The following is a 5,461-nucleotide window of genomic DNA, read 5'->3' as shown; positions in this document are numbered from 1 at the left end:
CTTAAGGTATAAAGTTTTGTAATCTTTCTTTTTTGGGGGTGTGGTTCTTGTCATTTATTAAAATTTAATTTAATTAATTTTATTTTTTAACATCTTTATTGGAGTATAATTGCTTTACAATGGTGTGTTAGTTTCTGCTTTATAACAAAGTGAATCAGCTATACATATACATATATCCCCATATCTCCTCCCTCTTGCGTCTCCCTCCCACCCTCCCTATCCCACCCCTCTAGGTGGTCACAAAGCACCGAGCTGATCTCCCTGTGCTATGTGGCTGCTTCCCACTAGTTATCTATTTTACACTTGGTAGTGTATATATGTCCATGGCACTCTCTAACATCGTCCCAGCTTACCCTTCCCCCTCACCATGTCCTCAAGTCCATTCTCCACGTCTGCGTCTTTATTCCTGTCCTGCCTCTAGGTTCTTCAGAACCTTTTTTTTTCTTTTTTAGAGTCCATATATATGTGTTAGCATACAGTATTTGTTTTTCTCTTTCTGACTTACTTCACTCTGTATGACAGTAATCAAGACAGTATGGTACTGGCACAAAAAGAGAAATATAGATCAATGGAACAGGATAGAAAACCCAGAGATAAACCCATGCACATATAGTCACCTTATCTTTGATAAAGGAAGCAAGAATATACAATGGAGAAAAGACAGCCTCTTCAATAAGTGGTGCTGGGAAAACTGGATGGGTACATGTAAAAGTATGAAATTAGAACACTCCCTAACACCATACACAAAAATAAACTCAAAATGGATTAAAGACCTAAATGTAAGGCCAGACACTATAAAACTCTTAGAGGAAAACATAGGCAGAACACTCTATGACATAAATCACAGCAAGATCCTTTTTGACCCACCTCCTATGGAAATGGAAATAAAAACAAAAATAAACAAATGGGACCTAATGAAACTTAAAAGCTTTTGCACAGCAAAGGAAAACATAAACAAGATGAAAAGACAACCCTCAGGATGGGTTCTTGTCATTTTAATTAGGTTCACCATGAAAAGCAATAACCTCAGCTAACCGCTCTGCCTTCTTCTTTCACCAACTCCCATCTCCCTTCACATGCATACAGCATAGACACCCCAAAACCCTCCTCCCAATGATCCACCCCACTCCCATTGTGTGAAGAAATGTCACAAAATGAATTTAGCCTCTTTCACCCAACATGAAACAGGATGAATGAAAGTATCTTTATGAAGAGTTCTGTGGTGCTGTTATCTTATAGTGGAGTCAGAGGCAGATATAGAGGCTAAGGCTAAGTGAAGCCCAGGGATCTCTTAGAGATCAGAATTTTCTGGGGGGGCACAGAGCCCAGAGTTTGCCCAGAAAGGGGGATATGAATAAGAGGGTAGGAACTAGGATGGGCTAGACTGAAAGTTTTTCTGAGTACTGTGAGGTTAAGGACACCTAAAAATTTATTCTCCTTCCTTTCCCCATGCATTCTCCAGCTCCCAGGTAGAAGGGTAGGGGGGCTCCTGAGCACGGAACAGTCAGAAGGTTTTATCTGTGATTCCCAGAGCTTTAGGCAGGCAGTGAGTGAGGCACATCCGCTGGTGCTGCCTGCCCTCTTCCCTCAGCTCAGGGCTGCTTCTCTCTGCCTGTAAGCACTAGGTCCTACAGGTTGTCAGATAATGATACAATTCCCTTGACCACATCACTCATCCACCACTGCAAGCTGGTGAACCTCTGCTTCCACCAGCCTGTTGATGATGGTCTCCAGAGTCTCATGCAGGTAGCGCTCGAGGACACATTTATAGTGATGTGATTGATGTCGCAGGGCTTTGGCTACAGACACACCTAGGTTGTTGTAGGTCTTTTCTGCTGCCTGATAGATAGCATCAAACTTGTAAAAGATGTTTACCACATGACCTTTCGCATTCACCACTGGCAGGGCTGAGAATTGGTGCTGTACAGAGATGCCCAGAGCCACATACAGCAGATCATAACAGTGTTGGCATAGAAGCTGATTTGTAGCTCTTCCAGAGACTTAGACATGAACTCTGGCTTGGGAACTTAGTGATAAACAATTTGAGGAACTTGAGACTTGCATTTGTGGTTGAGGATGTACAAGATGTTGCCTGATTCTGGGTTAACAACTGGCAGCCTGTGGATCTTGTTTTGAATTAATGAAGAGACAGCATCAAACATGCTGGCATTAGGAGAAATGCAGGCAAGTGGTTTAAAGAAGTCCTGTATGTACACCTCCTTCCAAGTTTCTGTCTTGTGTTCTTCCAACTCATAGATCTGTACCAAGGCTGATTTATAGTAACGGTGCAGGATATTGATGAAATCAGTGGTAGTCCACATGCCCACAAGTCCTTGCTTTTTGCTGTCCCAGAAAGGGGCAGCTTGTATACCATTAGTCACCAGAGCAAAGAAAGCTTTCTTCACCTGCAGGGAAGTAGCAAATACAACCAAATTGGAGCTTGTGAGAATCAAGTCATAGCAGCAAGAGACTCTATAAAGGAAGTGTATATGCTTTGTTAGATTCTGGGGTCTCTTGAGGACGCTCATTTTTCCAGAGTTGGTAACTCTCAAGACGTGGCCATCTCCATTGCAAGAGGCACTGGCTGGGTTCATTCACTTTAGGAACCTTGCTTTTTTTTTTTTTTTTTTTTAAATAGAGATGTTTATTGCATTAAACTTCCCTCTTAGAACTAGTCTTGCTGCATCCCATACGTTTTGGTATGTTGTGTTTTCATTTTTGTTTGTGTCAAGATATTATTTGGTTTCTCTTTTGATTTCTTCTTTGACCTATTGGTTGCTCAAGAGTGTGTTGTTTAATTTCCACACATTTGTGAATTTTCCAGTTTTCCTCTTGGAACTGATTTCTAGTTTCGTATCAGTCAAAAAATATACTTGGTATGATTTCAGTCATCTTACAGTTGCTATTTGCTAGGCTTGTGTTGTACTCTAACATATGATCTATCCTGGAGAATGTTCCATGTGTGCTTTAGAAGAATGTGTATTCTGCTTCTGTTGGGTAGAATATTCTATACATGTTTGCCAGGTCTATTTGGTCTAAGGTGTAGTTCAAGTCCAACGTTTCATATTTATTTTCTGTCTGGATAATCCATCCATCATTGAAAGTCGGGTATTGAGGTCTCCTACTATTATTGTAGTGTTGTCTATCTCTCCCTTCACATCTACTGGTATTTGCTTAATATATTTAGGTGCTCTGGTTTGGGTTGTATATATGTTTACAGTTGCTGTATTTTCTTTATTAATTAACCCCTTTATCATTATATAGTGACCTTCTTTGTCTCTTGTTAACACTTTTGACTTAAAGTCTATTTTGTCTGATATAGGTATAGCCACTCCTGCTCTCTTTTGGTTTCCATTTGCGTGGAATATATTTTTCCACCCCTTCAGTTTGAGCCTGTTCATGTCCTTAAGTCTGAAGTAAGTCTCTTGGAGGCAGCATAAAGTTGGTTTCTGTTTTTTAATCCATTCAGCCACTTTGTGCCTTTTGATTGGAGAATTTAATCCATTTACATTGAAAGTAACTATTGATAGGTAAGGACTTACTAATGCCATCTCATTAATTGTTTTCCAGCTGTTATGTAGTTCCCTTTTTCCTTTCTTTCTCTTTTGCTGTCTTTCTTTCTGTACTGGTGATTTTCCATAATTGAATGCTTTGACTCCCTTCTCTTTATCTTTTGTGTATCTACTGTAGGTTTTTGCTCTGTAGTTATCATGAGTATTAAATAAAACATCTTGTAGACATAACAGTGTATTTGAAGTTGATAACTTAACTTTGACTGCATACAAAAGCTCTATTCTTTTATTCCCACCCTATATTTTATGTTTTTGATGTCACAATGTACCTCTTTTATATTGTATATTCACTAACAAATTATTGTAGCTATTGTTATTTTTAATACTTTTGTCCTTTAAACCTTTATACTAGAGTTAATTGATTAACACACCACCATATAACAGTATTAGAGTATTCTGAATTTGACTATATACTTACGTTTACCAGTATCTTTTATATTTTCATGTTATTTCATTTCTGCTTGAAGAACTCGTTTCAGCAATTCTTGTAAGACAGGCTTAGTCATGATGAACTCCCTCAGCTTCTGTTTCTTTGGGAAAATCTTTCTCTCTCCATTTCTTGAAGACAACTTTGCTAGGTAAAGTATTCTTGACAGTTTTTTTTTTCTTTCAGTAATTTGAATATATTATCCCACTCTCTTCTGAGAAATTCATTAATAGCCTTATGGGGGTTCCCATATAGGTGAGATTTTTTTTTCTCTTGCTGCTTTAAAAATTATCTCATTTTCTTTGATTTTAGACAATTTTATTCTAAGTTGTCTTGGAAAACATGATTTGGGTGTTGAAATTTTACAGTCACCTATTAGCTTCATGAACTTGGATGTCCAAATCTCTCCCCAGGTTTGGGAAGTCCTCAGCCACTGTTTCTTTAAATAAGCTTTCTTTTCCCCCTTTCCCCCTCTTCTTCTGGGACTCCAATAATGCATAACTGTTTCTTTTAATGGTATATCATGATTCACATAGGCTTTCTTGACTCTTTCATTCTTTTTTCTTTGACTTCTCTGACTGGATGATTTCAAATGATCTGCCTTCTAGCTCACTAATTCTTTTTTCTGCTTGGTCAAATCTGCCAAAGCTCTCTATTGAATTCTTCAGTTCAATTATTGTGTTCTTCAACTCTAGAATTGCTACTTTTTTTTAATACATAGTTTCTGTTTCTTTGTTGAACCTCTCATTTTGTTCATGCATTGTTTTCCTAATTTCATTTATTTATCTGCGTTTTCTTGTAGTTCATTGAATTTCTTTAAGAGGATTATTCTGAATTCTTTGTCAGACAGTTCATAGATCTCCATTTCTTTAGGGTCAGTCATTGGAGTTTTATTAGTTTCTTTTGGTGGTGTCATGTTTTCTCCATTATTCATGATCCTTGTGGCCTTGTGTTGGTGTCTACACCTTGAAGAATGCCTTTATAGACTGGCTTCAGTAGGCAAAGCCCTTCACCAGTCAGCCCATCCAGAGATTCTAGGTGATATCCATAAGTGGGCAGGCCTGGTGCCTGGGTCAGCAGGTGGGAAGACCTGGTGCCTGGGTCCTTGGGGGTGGACCTGGAGCCCGGGTTCACCAGGCAGGCCTGGTGCTTGGGTCTGCAGTGATGGATCTGGGACCAGAGTCTGCATGGTTGGACCTGGATCCTGGGTCCACAGGGGCCAACCAGGTGCTGGGGACCACTAGGGTGAGCCCAGCATCTGGATCCACTGGGGCCAGTTGGTTTGTCCAATGAGTCTTCTGCTGGTAGTGTGAATGTATCCCAGCAGGTACACAAGATGATCCACTGGGTAAGGAAGGAAAATAGTGGAACTTCTATTTTTATTTATTCCTTACTGCATTCCTTTTCGTTTCCATTTCATGAATGTTTTGTATGTTTTTTGAATGTTTTTCCATACTGAATG

At 39.3% G+C, this 5,461-nt stretch overlaps 1 pseudogene; it reads right to left on the bottom strand.

Annotated features, from left to right (window-relative positions):
- Positions 1-1,475: 1,475 nt before the first annotated feature.
- On the bottom strand, positions 1,476-4,932 carry LOC149747403 (5'-AMP-activated protein kinase subunit gamma-1 pseudogene; annotated as a pseudogene).
- Between the last annotated feature and the right edge of the window lie 529 nt (positions 4,933-5,461).

Source organism: Delphinapterus leucas, chromosome 15 (assembly GCF_059928025.1).
Source record: "Delphinapterus leucas isolate spDelLeu-1000000601 "Yukka" chromosome 15, BTC_Dleu_Yukka2, whole genome shotgun sequence".
In the NCBI taxonomy this organism is placed as follows: domain Eukaryota; kingdom Metazoa; phylum Chordata; class Mammalia; order Artiodactyla; family Monodontidae; genus Delphinapterus; species Delphinapterus leucas.
The sequence above is the reverse complement of the archived record's forward strand: the minus strand, read 5'-3'. Positions and strand labels throughout refer to the sequence as shown.